At 36.9% G+C, this 18,381-nt stretch overlaps 1 pseudogene; it reads left to right on the top strand.

Annotated features, from left to right (window-relative positions):
• The first annotated feature begins 10,418 nt into the window (after positions 1–10,418).
• On the top strand, positions 10,419–12,141 carry LOC107767063 (lignin-forming anionic peroxidase-like; annotated as a pseudogene).
• Positions 12,142–18,381: the final 6,240 nt, after the last annotated feature.

Here is an 18,381-nt window from a genome sequence, read left to right on the forward strand (position 1 = left end):
TCGCATTCTCTCTCATTGTGCTCAGCATAATCAATCACTCAGCGCTATACAATACCTGATGTGGCGTACAGCTCGATCCCTGTTTATAGTCGATTGCGCTCACTGGGGGTGTACAGACTCATGAGGGGCTCCTACAGCCCAAGTTCTATAAGCACGGACAACTCACTTGCTGCACTGACAACTCACGTGCCATAATATAAATATCTGGATCCGCACGGCCAACTCACGTGCTGCACGGCCACCTCACGTGCAATAATAATATAAGGATCCGCACGGCCAACTCACGTGCAATAATAATATAAGGATCCGCACGGCCAACTCACATGCTGCATGGCCAACTTACGTGCAATAAGAAGCCAATAAGGCCTGTTGCAGGCGGGCAGCCCCGATCCATAAAATATCCTCACAATCAGGCCTTCGGCCTCCCTCAGTCATCAATCTCTCCAGTCTCTCTCACATGGGCTCACAATGTCATGAGAATAGCCCAAAATGATGATATGATGTATCAATAAATAACAACAGAGATTGAGCTATGATATACAATGAAATAAATATGACTGAGTATAAATTTTCATTTTAAAATAAATATTTCACAACAATATGACCTATGTGGGTCCCAATAATACTGACACATAGCCTCAACATGATTTTTAATATGCTTTTCAGCTCAATTTCTTTAACTCATAAAATCGCATGGAAAATGCCAAGCTCATTTAACTACAAAATTTCACAGAAATAATTATGTCATAATTTCTATAGTGCACGCCCACACGCCCGTCACCAGCATGTGCGTCACCTCCCAACAATTCACGAAATACATATATTCAGGGTTCATACTCTCAACTTCAAGATTTGAAGAGTTACTTACCTCGAACAAGCCAAATCCAATGTCGAGCAAGCTAAGCAATGCTCCAGAAATTCCATTCTGCGTGTATCTACTTCCAAATGGCTCTAATCTAGTCATAATTAATTTGATTCAGCTCACAAAAATTATAAAAATTAATTCCATATCAAAATATCAATATTTTCTAAAAATCCAAAATTACACCCCAAAAATCACCCATGGGGCCCACATCTCGAAATCCGACGAAACTCACAAAATACGATAACCCATCCAATTACAAGTTCAACCATACTAATTCCACTCAAATCCGAATCCAAATCGGTATTCAAACTTGAAAAATTCGTTTTGTGACATTATAGAAATTTTCTTCTATGTCTCTTGAAGATTCAATAATCTTACACCAAAAATGAAGATTAATTCATGGAACATAATCACAAGGGAGTTAAGAACACTTACCCAAGTTGTGTGGAAAATTTTCCCTCCACAATCGCCCAACCCGAGCTCCAAAATCCGAAAATATGGGTAAAAATGTCGAACCCTCGAATTTAAGGTTCTGCCCAGTCGATTTCCACATCTGCGAACAATATTTGCACGCCTGTGCCTCCGCTTGTGCGAGAAAAAAAGTCGCATTTGCGGACTTCACTCGCCTGCCCAGTTTTCTCTTCTGCGTGCATCCGTCTGCATCTGCGCTCACTCAGGTGCGGAATTTTCCTTCGCACTTGCGACCAATGCCTGACAGTCCTCTGTCTGCATCTGTGCTCCTTCTTGCGCAGGTGCGATTCCGCACCTGCGAAGCATCTTCTGCACCTGCGCACCTCGCCTCAGCGCACCCCTGCTCGCACTTGTGAGCTCGCACCTGCGACCACTTTTCCGCAGGTGCGATTACACTAGAAGGCTTCAATCCCGGGAGTCTTCCAAAATCAAAAATCAATCTGTTAACCATCCGAACTCACCCGAGGCCCTCGGGTCCCCGTCCGAATATACCAACAAGTTTCATAACAAAACACGGACCTACTCAAGCCCTCAAATCATACCTAACAACCTCAAAAATACGAACTACACACGGATTCAAGCCTAATAAATTTCCAAATTCTACAAACAATGCCGAAACCTATCAAATCACGTCCGATTGACCTCACATTTTGCACACAAGTCACATTTCACATTATGGACCTATTCAAATTTCCAGAATCGGATTCCGACCCCGATATCAAAAAATCAACCCCACGTCAAACTTCCCAAAAATTTAACTTTTGGCATTTCAAGCCAAATTCTACTACGTACTTCCAAATAATTTTTCGGACACGCTCCTAAATCTAAAATTACTATACGGAGCTATTGGAATCATCAAAACTCTATTTCGGGGTCGTTTACACATAAGTCGATATCCGGTCACTATTTTAACTTAAGCTTTAAATCTTGGAACTAAGTGTTTCAATTCATTCCAAAACCTCACCGACCCGAACCAATTGCCCCGATAAGTCACACAACAACTGTAAAGTACAATTTGAGCAGTAAATAGGGAAGCGGGATTGTAATACTCAAAACGACCGGTCGGGTCGTTACAGCTACAGACAACACTAGGCCTCATTGGATCAAAGCTGATTTTAGGCTGGAAATTCTTCTCAAAAGGCTTTTGAAAAGATCTTTGAGACCCTGCTGAGAAGGAAGCATATTCTGAGCTAAATTGAGAAGGAGGAGGCTGAATTTCTCTTTGTCGTTCATCAGTCACCGGAAGAGAATAAACCTTGTTGATCGTAGGGAAAGGACTCATCATAAGTAAATTGCTTTTGGCATTAGCATAACCTTCGTTCAAGCCCATTAAAAATTGGTACAATTTCTGGTCCTCTTTACGTTTTTGAATATCTAGATTACTACCTCCACAAGTGCAATGAGAATCAGAATAAACATTCAAGGTACTGAGTTCATCCCAAACACTCTTCATCCTTGCATAATATTCAGGAATATTCATAGAACCCCGAGAAATAGAAGCAAGATCTTTCTTAACTTGATAAACCTTAATTCCACTCGGTTGTCCATATCTATCTTCCAATTCCATCCACACATCCTTGGCAAGTTGACAATACAGAACACGTTTACGAATTACTGGAGTGAGAAGATTGTGAATGCATGAAATCACAACGTTATTACACCTATCCCATTGACGAAAAATAGGGAAATTTTGAGGAGGTCTCACACAATCAGATTGAATAAAGTACAATCTGTTCTTCACAGAGAGAGCAATAAGCATGCTCCTACGCCAATCGCTATACCCAGTCTCATCAAATGCAGTACCTACCAGTGAAAGCCCCAAATTGTCTGATGGTTGATTATGATCAATCGTATCATCCTATGAGTTATCAGAACCAGAACGACCAAGAGAACTCGAAACCGACTTATCAGAAACCAATGAACCCATATGTAAGAGTAAATTTAGGGTTTTCTTAATTCACCAACAATATAATAGAAGTGAAGCAATTTTTAACAAAACAAACTGAAGCAAAGTCAGAGTATTTGCGAAAAATAGAAGGAATTGAAAGAGATTGTCGGAGAAATACCAAACTCCGGCGAAATTCTAACAAATACAACACGACCAACTTTTCTCCAAAAAAACAAGTGTCGGCGAGATGCTCATACAGCGAAGAAGATTACTTCTCATAATTACCCGGATACACCGCTCTGATACCATGTTAAGATCATCGTGATCGATTTGTTGTCAGTGAGAAGAAAGAGAATCTGAGAGAAATATGGAAAGAAAATATCCTGTGCAATTGTGAAATTGAGCATCCGAAGCTTCCAGACTCAGAGCTCTTTTATTTATATAAAAGATAGTTGGTCCGGATCTTTACAATTGGGCCTTGGGCCAAAACATAAAGAATGGGTTATTGAGCTACCTACTAATACAAAGGCTGGACTACACAAATATACAATCGAATAATAAAATAAATCTGACTATGTACAATTGAAATATCTTTACTATCCAACAAATGGGAACAATACTAGACAAACAAAATTCAAATTGTTTTACACCAAGATCGAGTTCGATTTGGCTGATGGCATTCTATAGGATTAGCATGAATATTTATTATTGGGTTGAGTTTCGCGGGTTGGGTTATGACCTATTGTTTAGTCCATCTTAACCCAGCCTAACCGGTGCTTATACCTTTCTAGGCTACGGATTTGGTTGTAGTCCTGGGAGGTGGAGGCTGGTACAATAAGCGACCGGTCTATTTATGGTCTAAAAACAAGTACAGTCTATTTCTGGATATTAGTTTGTTTTCGAACCAATATATAATACTCCCTCCGTTTTATATTAACAGTCGTGGTTACTAAAAATAGTTATCTCAAATTATTTATCATTTTAGAAGTTCAAGACAATTAATTATTTTTTACCCTTAGTAATAAATGTTCTTGAAGATAGAGATAATACATAAATAGAATACATATTCAATAAAGAGAAATTATATCTTAAGACATAAATAAGGGTATAATAATCTAATCATTTTCCTAATTAATATTTCTTATGGGGTGTGTAAAGAGAAACACGACACATAATACGAGACAACGGAGTAATAAATCCTAACCAGAATCTATGTCAATCAAAGGCGGCATTAAAAAGGAAGAAATCTTTTGTAAAAACAGCTTATTAGAATATTTGAATAAGCACCTAATTTAATTATTTGAATAATGTCAAACCTTTGAAATAAAATGTACTTTAAGATATATACTTTGACCATTCGAAAGTCCACCCCCCATTGCGATAATAAGAGGGGAAAACTAAATATATTAATCTACGAAAGTTAGGAAAATAATGGAATATAATCATTTGATATTCAGTTGGTCTAGGATGATTATTTCTGTAGAAAAATCCTTCGTAAACTTCTAAAATAATGAAGCATATCCAATAAAGTACATTTGTGTTAAATTCGAACCTTTTTGCCATGGAGTGTAATAATAATTCATGTTTAATTAGTAATTTAAAATCTTTGATCCATGAACAATAATAACCAAATGAATTTGGAGCCAACGGAAAGAGAGTCTTAAAGCGCAACATACACAACGCACGTACATAAACTTACCGTCAAAGATTATGGTGAAATGAATAGGATCTTTTCAATTTTAACTAACAGGATGGACGTATAAGGTCATATATAGGTTTACGAGAATATAATAGTTTTTGTTATATATATAACTGAAATTATAAAAAAAAATGTCACAATTAAACGGATATTCATCCTTACGCCCTTAAATAAAGATTTTACGTTTGAGCTTTGTTTTATTTTTTAATAAGTCTTTTGCGATGTAAATTTAAATTTATTGAAGTTCTATATCAATATAAAAAGAAAAGACAGTTCAGTATACAAAATATATTTACGTATATACAAGACACAGATGTACCCATTCAAAAAAGAATTGTACTTTTGCTTGCTGGGAATTGAATACTTTTCGTAAAGTAGTATTTTAATGCCGTCCCCTAGCGGTTGACCTTTGATATTTCAAAATTTTATCCTTTGACTTTCCGTTATATCCCAAAACTCGATTAATAATTATAACTAGATATCAAATCATTATAATGAAAGGTACTCCTAAAATAAAATGACTTAATTGTACGAAAGCCGAATTAGTCAATTTTCTTTCTTAATCTGAATATCAATTCGTGTATTTCTTAAATTTTAGTTTATATACATAAAAGTAAATAAACTCCGTTTAATTTGAATTCTGTAAGACAGATCCAATTTTTTTAATTTTCTTTTATCAAAGTAGGTAGATATTACATTGATCACACTAAAACACAGAATCTTTTGCATTTGACTAAAAAGTTACGTCCAAAGAATTTACTTGATGTCGACGGTGTTTGACTAATCATGAAGTTTACGAAATTAAAAAATATTTTTAAAACTTGTGATATAAAACCTAACGCACAAATTTATGCGGCTATAATCATCTCATTAATAGCGTGAATATTTATGGGATCTACATTATATATATAGCGTCCAAGCGCTTTTTAGCCTAGCTCAACTCTCTTATCCATTGGTCCAATGCATTGAGCTTATCTCATAGTGGAAAAAATCATAGAGAAATGTGTCTTTCTTTTGTAGGCAAACTAAAAAGACAAATGCAAATACAATTGAACAAGATATGGCTAACATCAAGTGGCCATTTTAAGATGTTGGAATAATTAATGCATGCCTGCAAGATCAATATTTTTCAATTAGAGTTCGGGCCAACTTGAATGTACCTTGATTATTTTATTAGATACTCGTTATCTTTCGCTGATATAAGTATCGCACAATTATGTTCACCAAAACTTAAATAGAGATCAACATTACCTGTTACATCCCCCTTAATAGAATTTTCCAAAACTTTTAGCCGAAAGTCTTGCGTTATATATACGTTGCCCATAAGCAGTTGTAGTCCATTATCTTTTTATTTTTTGATTTTTTTAGTCTTCCCTTCTTTTTCTCAACTTTTTGCGGTAGTACTTACATATAACTTACAATATTACAACTAGAATTCTAGATTTTAAAACAGGGCGGATCTATCACGTAAGCTACAGGTTTACGTGAACTCAATATTATTTTTGTCCAAACCCTATATATATATTAAGAAATTTATTAAACTTGTATAAATATTTAACTGCAAACTTAGTTATTACTTGTATATCATAAACTTTAAAATTCTGAATTTGTCTCTCTTTCTAAAGCATTTCAAACACATAGCTAGTCAGAGCCAATATAAAAGAAAAGGTCAAGGGTATCGATATATTATTTTTGTCCAAACCCTATATATGTATTAAGAAATCCATTAAATCTTATGAAAATTTAACTTCAAATCCCGAATATGTCCCTATTTCTAAAGCTTTTCGAACAGACAACTAGCCAGAGCCAATATTAAATGACAAGTCAAGAGTATCGATCGATATTTACTATTTCAAATATATCCGTGCGGATTATAATTGTGGCACAAGGTTTCTGTTGTGCGGATTGCTATTGACGCACGAGGTTTCTACCGTGCGATTGTTATTGTTTGCACGAGGTTTCTGCCGTGCAGTTGTGATTATTGATACACATGGATAGTATGAGGAAAGATTATGAGATATTTATTTTTGGGACTACGAGACGGTACCTCGGGAGTGCCTCTATTGATTTTCTCTATTTTTTGTATTGTTTGTTGTTGTTGTTGTTCGTTAAATTATAAGCTTCTTGATTCCTTACGTATGTATTTGTCTTCTTTGATTCCGTGTTTCTACCTTCCGTAAATTTCTATTGTTTCACTTCCCTGTCATTTTATCATATCATTATATATTCTGCCTTGTTTCTTATTATCCTCAGTAGGGCCCTGACCTGACCTCATCACTACTCTATCGAGGTTAAGCTTGGCACTTAATGGGTACCGTTATGGTGTACTCATACTATGCTTCTGCACATATTTTTGTGCAGATCCAGGTACATCCTATCAGCCTCGATATTAGAGTGTTGTGTTGTTGCTTGGAGACTTCAATATACACATGCTCACGTCTGCAGGCCTCGGAGTCCCCTTTTATCCCTTCTTTTCCTTGTTTCTTTCTATTTTGATAGAAGAGTGGTGTTTAGGATATTTGCAATATTGTATCTAGAGGTTGTGACTTATATATATCGGATTTTGGGAGTTATATACACTTTGAGTTACTGTTTTTATTTTATACGGTTGTTGACGTTTGAGCTTTTAGATTATTATTTTAATCATTTCGCATGCTTGTTAGGCTTACCTAGTCTTAGAGACTAGGTATCGTCACGACATCCTACGGAAGAGAATTGGGGTCGTGACATGAATAGAGTCCAGAGCTTTAAGCTTCATTCATAATCTTTCCCTGTTCTTTATATTATGTAATCCATATACAGCCGTAAATGTGAATGCTATGTTGAGATCAAATATTTTCATTGTCCCATGTATTACTTGGGGATCCATATCAAGCATTGTGAACCCAACATACTTTGGATCCTAGAGTACTCATATCCTTCCTTTTGTGCTTGTATTGCATTTAAGATCCAGTCCCAAGTAGGAGCTATTTTTTGTATTATCTTCCATTCTTTATTTTGTTATACTCTATGTTCTACTATAATGACTAAACTAACTTTATTCTCCCTCAAAAACACTTTCATCTCCTCGTGCTTATAGATTTTATTCATCCTTCTCATATTTCATGTCACCAAATTCATTATTGATTATGATAAAAATTGGTATCTTCTACCGCACCTCTAAAATTGCATTGTCCCCTAGCATCCCCTCTCTGTTAGATCTGATATACACATTGGTCGTCCTATAGCATCACTCTTCCTCCAAACATGCTTTTTTTTTAGTTTTGCCTCTAGGTTGTTGCACAGGGGGTCGGTAAGCTGTCACTTCTCTATAGGTGGCCTATTTGCAAGCAGTTTTCACAGAACTCTGGTTCTTATTCATGGAAATTTCTTGTTCCAAGTAATTCCCCTTTGGATCTAACATAGTTACACATTTAGGCAGTGCCTTTGTGATATCCATCTCTATAAGCACCCTAGCATATGATAGGCGAGTAGCATTTGTAGTGCAATCATCAGCATACAATGGGATACCTATTCCACTACTAATTTTACTCAGAAATCTTTTATTCCAGCAGTGTAATGGCAAATTAGAAAACCTAACCCATAGTGGGATCGTCTTTAGGACTTCATTTTGAAAACTAAAGTTTGTAGCCCAAGGATTCACTATTACAAGTCTATTATTGATCATATTAGATCTAGAGAATAGTATTGCATCTCTCTCCTCCATGCTATTGAAACGAATCACAAATAGTTCTCATTATGGTAGAAGATTTGAGGCTTGATTGTAAATTTCCAGTGTGCCTCCAGGAACCTTTCAACTGCCCCTATCATTGGAGAGTACCCAATCACGTATAGGATAATTGATTGTTTCCATTTCGCATTTCCCTTTTCAACGTCTGCGTGCTCTAATTACACAATTTTCTTCCCTTCTTGCATAATTGGAGCTATGTATTCAAGACTCGTTCCTTTAGCTGCCAGTTTGTTACCTGCTACAATATTTGCCCAGGATAGCCTTTGTGGGTTTGTGTTATTGACTCTCTCTCCCCTTGCCTTGCCCTTCTGGCGAGGCTGTTTTGATCCGTACCACTAGGGATTCGTCCTCACTCTACTGCTTACCCACTTCATCACCTGGCCCCCTAATCCCTTTCAATTTTGAGTTATCATGCGTCCCTGATTGCACCAACATCGCCCCTATGGTTCTGGTGGGTGTAACAGATATTTGAGCCACATTTTGTTCAATTGCACCTCAGTCCCTGGCATTGCACTGCTCATCCCCTTTGGTGTTGATGAGCTACTCCCCGGTCTATCAATTCCCTTACCCCGCCGATGTAGTTCTTGCTACCCTATTGGAATTACCTCCACTCGCCGGCGATTAAGTTAGTTTGATGCCAGAATTTTGGTCCTCCTTTGGCGATTTCCCCAACCCTGATCCTTTGCTAAGTTCCTCCAGTAGTTTTAGGCAGATCCAAATTTAAATTTAATATATTTTAATTTTATAAGATTTTTAACATTAAATTCATTGTCCTTTTAAAATTATGGGTTCAAACCTAGCACTTGTTAAGATATAGGTTCTTACGTATGAATCCATACTGCTTTTCGAAAGTTGTGCATTCAGTTGAACATGTAGCCAAAAGGCTATATCTCTAGTGGGAAAAGATAGGATCTTTCCACGAACTAGCAAAGGGAATGTATAATGACACATATATGTTTATATGAACCTAGTAGTTTTTATTCAAGCCTTGTATATATATTTAAGAAATTCACTAAATATTACTAAATATTTGAATATGTGCCCTAATTATTATTGTATATTAAGTTGAGGTTGCTATAGGAACTTATAAACTTCAAATTCTAAGCTTTATCTGTTAAGCAATGGCTTGAGTTTGAGTTCTTAGTATAAATTTAAAAAAAAAATTGTAGAAATCGCTTCTTCCTTTAATTACCTTATATGATGTGAACTCAAATTTATTCCAATATGAGTACCCAAAAAAAAGTACATGAACTTGAAGAAAAGATTATTAAGACAAAGATGACGATCACATTCAGAAAAGACTTGTACGTTGCTCATAAGTAGTTGTAGTCCCTTCTTTTTCTGAACTTTTTCTTGTAGTACTTACATATAGCTTACAATACTACAACAAGAATTCTAGATTTGAAAACTGGGCGGATCTACCATGTACGCTACAGTTTTACGTGAACTCACTATTATTTTTGTCCAAACCCTATATATATATTAAGAAATTTATTAAACTTGTATAAATATTTAACTGCAAACTTAGTTATTACTTGTATATCATAAACTTCAAATTCTGAATCAGTCTCTCCATTTCAAACCCATAGCCAGCAAGAGGTCAAGGGTATTGATCGATATTTACTATTTCAAATATATTAGTAAGAAAAAACTAACAGTAACGCGGCATAGCAGCTATTAGTGACCAAAAATAGTTTTTCCACTCTTACCATCTACGTGTTTCCTTGCCTATAAATTAAGTCACTTAGGCATTCCTTTTCCATCATCTTCATTTCTACTTAGCCAAAATCATTCTGAATTTCTTGATAGTATAATACATCGTCTCTAAATGAATACTCCAACTCAATCTTTCGCAGCTATATTTTCTCTTCTTCTGCTTTCATGCATGCAATGCCATGCACAACTTTCGGCGACGTTCTATGATAATACTTGCCCTAATGCACTCAACACGATTCGTACCAGCATCAGGCAAGCAATTTCAAGTGAACGTCGCATGGCTGCTTCGCTCATTCGCCTTCATTTTCATGATTGCTTTGTTCAGGTTAATTTAAAGATTATTCGTAAATTATTTTTATTTTTCATGTATTTTAAAGTCAATTAATTAATAGTCGAAATGGTGTTATATTGGACGTCAATTTAGGGTTGTGATGCTTCGATCTTACTTGATGAGACCCCTTCGATCGAAAGTGAAAAGACTGCATTGCCAAATCTTGGGTCCGCAAGAGGTTTTGGAATCATAGAAGATGCAAAGAGAGAAGTGGAAAAGATTTGTCCCGAGGTGGTTTCATGTGCTGACATACTAACTGTTGCAGCTCGCGACATATCTTATACTTCCCTCAAAAATTTTAATTTAGTTTAAGCGGTTGGATGAACGATTATTTAACTTAATTCTTTAAACTAATATCAGGTAGGGGGTCCATCATGGACAGTGAAACTCGGAAGAAGAGATTCAACAACTGCAAGTAAGACACTTGCAGAAACTGATCTCCCCGGTCCATTTGATCCTCTTAATAGGCTTATTTCTAGCTTTGCAAGCAAGGGACTTAGCACAAGAGATATGGTCGCTTTGTCAGGTAATTAATCAGGATATTAACATTTATAATTATCATTTAGAATTCGAAGGGGAGCCTTGGCGTAACTGGTAAAGTTGTTGCCATGTGATCGGGAGTTTATGAGTTCGAACTGTGGAAACGGCCTCTTACAGAAATGCAGTGTAAGGCTGTGTCCGGTAGACCCTTGTGGTCCGGTACTTCCCCGAACTCGCGCATAGCGGGAGCTTAATGCACCGAGCTGCCCTTTAATTTTATTATCATTTAGAATCCGAACAACCTTATAGCTAGGAAAACGAAGGAAATTAATTTTTGCTTTGATTTCCAGGGGCTCACACAATAGGCCAAGCACAATGTTTCCTATTTCGTGATCGGATAACGAAGGAAATTAATTTTTGCTTTGATTTCCAGGGGCTCACACAATAGGCCAAGCACAATGTTTCCTATTTCGTGATCGGATTTATGGCAATGGAACAGACATTGATGCTGGATTTGCAAGCACTAGAAAACGTCAATGTCCTCAAGAAGGAGAGAATGGAAATCTAGCACCTCTTGATTTGGTTACACCAAATCAATTCGATAACAATTACTTCAAAAATCTCATTCAAAAGAAAGGTCTTCTTCAATCAGATCAAGTCCTTTTCAATGGAGGATCGACAGATAATATTGTTTCTGAATACAGTAACAGCCCTCGAGCTTTCTCGTCTGACTTTGCTGCTGCTATGATCAAAATGGGAGATATTAGTCCCCTAACTGGTCAAAATGGGATCATAAGAAAAGTCTGTGGCAGTGTCAACTAGTTCTTAAATTCCACACTATTTCTATGTTTGGTTTTGTATTAATAAAGTATATTTGTATGTTTGATGAACTGAAGTGTAATCTCATTCATTCTATTTGTTTCTTTGATATGTAAACGTTGTTCTTATGCAAATAAAAAAGTTTTTGTGTCACGTTTGGTGCAATGCTTCATTGACTTTATTTTTTAAAGCTTTACTTATCGATATGTATACTTATTTCTCTTAAATAATGTAGTAGTCTAAGCTTTGAAACTTCAGAAGCTTGGTAGATGTGAGCAATTCCTTCTCTATGAAAAGACGGTGGAGATTCAGAACTTCAAAGTCATTGTGGGCAGAATTCCTTAGAATCAAATACTGTAGCTAACATAGTACATCTTGATGAATCTCATGATATGAGAAAGATCAACCAGGTTAGGATAGGCTACTCTCTGCACTTTGAAGAACTCCAACAACTGCCCGAATACCTAATAGAATTAATTCATTCTACTAAGTTGGGAGATCCTAACTATACTGATAATGTCGTTTGGATGCCCTCCACCACTGGTCTATTTACTACTTCATCAGCATGGCAAGCTATAAGACAGTCAAGAGGCATTACACCAATTCTGAAGGGAGTTTGGCACAAATACTTACCCTATAAAATGTCCTTTTTGATGTAGAGATTAATTAAGGGTAAATTACCTTTTGATGATATAATTTCTAGATTTAGACAGAATATTGTGTCAAGATGTAACTGTTGCAGGATACCACAAGTAGAGACCATGCAACATACTTTTATCAATGGACAGATGGCAAAAAATGTTATTCCCGGTCAATATTGCTGTATTTGTAAATATTAATTCTGCAAAATATAAATTAACGTAATGAAACAATAATAATAAATTCGAGCCCACTGAATTCACAGTGTTTCCTTAAGGAATTTAATCCCCTCCTAGTACCCAAGGTTATGGATTATTTCCTCCCAGGATAGAACGAATAACACACTGGTGTAGCGGTACTTCAAACCCCAGTGTTTCGGCGAACACAAAGTTCGGTAGCAAATCACACTTACAGTTGCTTTGTTTGAAGTTAAAAACAATGCAGAACGAAGGAGTATATACTCAGAAAAACGTATGGAAGTTCTGAGAGGAAGGAATGCAATGTATAGCCAATTTGTTGAGCGAATTGTATGTTGAGTTGAGTATTTCTTCAACATTTGCTGCTCATATATATAGCAGCCAAGAAGGAGTGCAAGACCAAACGTCCACCCTTCATGGTGGATCAAGCATTACATATTTGTGGAGCAAGCACTTCATATTTGTGGAGCAAGCACTTCATGGTGGGAAGACCATTATCCGGCTGCCAAATTATCAATACACGGATTGGAAAATATCCGTTTACAAATACGGATAATCTTACGTTAATATTTACTATTAACAAATAAATTTGGTCCAAAAAATTAATCAATCAATCGATCATTTGACCAAATCCAAATCCGAATCCGAATCCGAATCCGAATCCGAATCCGAAGCCGAAGCCGAAGCCGAAGCCGAAGCCGAAGCCGTAGCCGTAGCCGTAGCCGAAGCCGAGCCGAGCGAGCGACGACGACGACGGCGCGAGGCTTGCTTTCTTCTTAACTCTTTAAGAGCTACAAGAAGAGCAATTATATATATACCCACCAAAAATGTCTTCCACTTCCAATATGGGACAATGTCTCATTGTTAAGAGGGGGAAACTTAAAATTTTACTCAAAATTTCATTTTCCCTCCATTTCCCATTCACCCTCATTTTAAGAATATTACATCTTAAAATAAAACCTCAACAATCCCCCACATGAATGGGGAATGGCTATATCACGGAAGTATGCATGAAAAACTGTGTGATTTACAAGCAAGGATTAATTGCATCTGGATAAGTAGGTTTCCCTTTGAACTTTCCGTAGTAAACTTATGTCGGATATACTCGGTCAATCGGTAGATTTGATATCTTTGAACCGTCGATCTTTGGTGTATACCTAGACAACCATAAGTCACACAATCAACCCTTAACCGTCTTTGGTTCTCATTGTTGTGTTCGTTTCAGCCATGAACACCGCCTGGTTTCATAAGTGCGTAGAGAACTGGCCTTACAAAGTTCTCCTTGAAGCGGCTCACACTTCACACTTAAATAGGTGATTCCTAAACGTGTCATCCTGTAGATACACTATTTGATATACCCCGTATCAAATTTAGAAATCATTAAAAAGCCTTAATGCTATATCCTTGGTACTGAACATTGTCTCATCACGAGAATGGACTAAAATTTTATTTGACAATGTTGAACCGTCATTAATGACTTTGTTTGATCTCTTTGAACCTAGATCTTGGGATCTCCAGTCTTCTAGGTAGAGTTACCGCCACAATGACTTGTTCTCGGCCATAGCCCCATTCCCCTTGATGATTTCTCAACTACCTCTCTAGTTAGGCCTTTTGTAAGTGGATCCGACACATTATCACTTGACTTTACATAGTCAATTGTGATAATTCCTCTAGAGAGTAATTGCCTAACGGTTTTATGTCTTCGTCGTATATGACGAGATTTACCGTTATACATGATGCTCCCAGCCCTTCCAATTGCCGCTTGACTATCACAATGTATGCATATTGGTGCCAACGGTTTGGGCCAAAATGGAATGTCTTCCAAGAAATTTCGGAGCCATTCAGCTTCTTCACCGGCTTTATCTAAGGCTATGAATTCAGCCTCCATTGTAGAGCGGGCAATACATGTTTGTTTGGACGACTTCCAAGATACCGCTCCTCCATCAATAGTGAATACATATCCACTCGTGGACTTAGAATTAGTTGAACCGGTGATCCAATTTGCATCACAGTATCCCTCAATCACCGCAGGGAAATTACTGTAGTGCAATTCAAAGTTCTGGGTATGTTCTAAATATCCCAAAACTCGTTTCATTGCCATCCAATGAGATTGGCCTGGATTGCTCGTATATCGACTCAGTTTACTTATAGCACAAGCTATGTCTGGTCGTGTACAATTCATGATATACATTAAGCATCCCAATACACGAGCATAATCCAATTGTGATATGCTTTGGCCTTTGTTCTTTGCTAATGCAAGATTCACGTCAATTGGAGTCTTTGCAACTTTAAAGCCCAAGTGCTTGAATTTTTCAAGTACTGTCTTAATATAATGAGATTGTGACAATGCCAGACCTTGAGGAGTCTTATTGATCTTAATTCCCAGAATTAAATCAGCAACTCCCAAGTCTTTCATATCAAACTTGCTATTGAGCATACGCTTAGTAGCATTTATGTTGGCAATGTCATTACTCATTATCAACATATCATCCACATATAGGCAAACAATGACTATGTGATTTGGAACATTTTTAATGTACACGCATTTATCACATTCATTTATCTTAAAACCATTTGACAACATTGTTTGATCAAATTTCGCATGCCATTGTTTGGGTGCTTGTTTTAGTCCGTAAAGAGACTTAACAAGTCTACATACCTTCTTTTCTTTACCTGGAACCACAAACCCTTCAGGTTGTTCCATGTAAATTTCTTCCTCCAACTCTCCATTTAAGAAGGCCGTCTTAACATCCATTTGATGAATTTCAAGACCATACACTGCAGCTAATGCTACTAACATCCGTATGGACGTAATTCTTGTAACTGGAGAGTATGTATCAAAGTAGTCTAGACCTTCTCGTTGTCTATACCCTTTGACTACGAGCCTTGCCTTGAATTTATCAATAGTGCCATCATCTTTGATTTTTCTCTTAAAAATCCATTTAGAACCCAAAGGTTTATTTCCAGGAGGAAGATCAACCAATTCCCATGTATGGTTGTTCAATATGGATTCTATTTCACTATTGACTGCCTCTTTCCAAAACAATGATTCCGAAGAAGTCATAGCTTCTTTAAATGTTTGAGGCTCATTCTCCAATAAGAAAGTCACAAAATCTGGTCCAAATGAAGTAGACGTTCTTTGACGTTTACTACGTCTTGGATTCTCCTGATTACATGTACTTTCTTTTGTTTCTTCCCGAGGTCGTTTAGATCCTTCACCAAATGACTCACATTCCTTTTTATACGGATATATATTTTCAAAAAACTCAGCATTATCTGATTCTATAACCGTATTATTATGAATGTCGGGATTTTCTGATTTATGAACCAGAAATCGATATGCTTTACTATTTGTCGCATATCCTATGAAAACACAATCAACGGTTTTCGGTCCTATCTTTACCCTTTTGGGTTTAGGAACTTGCACTTTTGCCAAACACCCCCACACTTTAAAATAATTCAAGTTGGGCTTCCTTCCTTTCCATTGTTCATAAGGAATGGATTGTGTTTTGCTATGGGGCACTCGATTTAATATTCGATTAGCCGTAAGAATGGCTTCCCCCACAAGTTCTGTGGCAAACCAGAACTTATCAACAACGCATTCATCATCTCCTTTAATGTGCGATTCTTTCTTTCCGCAATCCCATTAGATTGGGGCGTGTAAGGGGCTGTTGTTTGATGAATAATTCCATATTCTAAACATATTTCTTCAAAAGGAGATTCATATTCACCACCCCTATCACTTCTTATCATTTTTACTTTCTTGTTAAGTTGCGTTTCAACTTCATTTTTGTATTGCCTGAATGCGTCTATTGCTTCATCTTTACTATTCAGTAAGTAAACATAGCAATATCGAGTACCATCGTCAATAAAAGTTATGAAATACTTCTTTCCACCGCGAGATGGTATTGACTTCATGTCACAAATATCTGTGTGCATTAAGTCTAAAGGATTTGAATTCCTTTCAACTGACTTATAAGGATGTTTAACATACTTACATTCCACACATATTTGACATTTTAATTTTTCGCATTCAAACTTGGGCAGTACTTCCAAGTTAATCATTTTCCGCAAGGTTTTATAATTGACATGACCCAAACGTACATGCCATAAATCATTTGACTCAAGTAAGTAAGAAGAAGCTGAAATATTATTATTATTTTCAACAACCATTACATTTAGGTTGAAAAGGCCCTCGGTGAGGTAACCTTTTCCCACAAATATTTCATTCTTACTAATTACAACCTTGTTGGATACAAAAACGCACTTAAAACCGTGCTTAACAAGAAGTCCAGTAGAGACTAAATTCTTTCTCATTTCGGGAACATGAAGGACATTGTTCAAAGTCATGACCTTGCCAGAAGTCATTTTTAGAAATACCTTCCCATATCCTTCAACTTTTGCTGTTGAAGCATTTCCCATATAAACTGTCTCTCCGGGTTCAGCAAGAGCATAGGTAGCAAAAGCCTCTCTAACTGCACAAACATGGCGAGTGGCTCCTGAATCAAACCACCACAGTTTAGGATTTCCCACCAAGTTACATTCAGAGAGCATGGCACACAAGTTATCAACATCATCATGGTTTACTACCATGTTTGCTTGACCCCTTTTCTTGTCTTTCTTCGGAGCACGACACTCCGTAGATTTGTGTCCGGTTTTCCCACAGTTGTAGCAGTTTCCACTGAACCGCTTCTTGCTTGGGTTGTATTTCGGACCAGAAGCCTTCTTCCTCTTTTTGTTAGCTTCAACAATATTTGCTCCCATTATTGTTGAATTTCCACGGCCTCTCCTTTCAGCAGCTTTATTGTCCTCTTCGATTCTCAACCGAACAATGAGATCTTCAAGGGACATTTCCTTTCGTTTGTGTTTCAAATAATTTTTGAAGTCCTTCCACAACGGAGGCAACTTCTCAATCATTGTTGCTACTTGGAATGCTTCGTTGATTACAAGACCTTCACCAAGTAGATCATGAATAATCACTTGCAATTCCTGGACTTGAGTAATAACAGACTTGCTATCTATCATTTTGTAGTCCAGAAATTTTGCGGCAACGAATTTCTTCATCCCGGCATCTTCAGTCTTATATTTCTTTTCAAGCGCATTCCACAATTATTTGGATGTCTCCATGCTACTGTATACATTATACAGATTATCATCCAGTCCGCTAAGAATATAATTCTTGCATAAAAAATCAGAATGCTTCCACGCTTCAATCACGAGAAAGCGTTCATTATCTGGAGTTTTATCCGGCAGATCAGGAACATCTTCCTTGATGAACTTCTGTAGACATAACGTAGTTAAGTAGAAGAACATCTTCTGCTGCCAGCATTTGAAATCAATCCCGGAAAATTTTCCGGTTTTTTCTGCCGGTGCCAACGCCGGTGTTCGGCTTGTCGTTGCGTTGGCAGTCGCCATCGGAACAGCTTGGTTTTCGTTTTCTGTCATCATCTTTTTCAGAAAAGAATGACACAAACAAATCACGTAGATTTTAAAACCACGTTTTCAAACTGGAGTAAAAATCACGTAGATTTTAATATCCAACAAAA

This window comes from Nicotiana tabacum, chromosome 23 (genome assembly GCF_000715075.1).
Source record: "Nicotiana tabacum cultivar K326 chromosome 23, ASM71507v2, whole genome shotgun sequence".
Lineage (NCBI taxonomy): Eukaryota > Viridiplantae > Streptophyta > Magnoliopsida > Solanales > Solanaceae > Nicotiana > Nicotiana tabacum.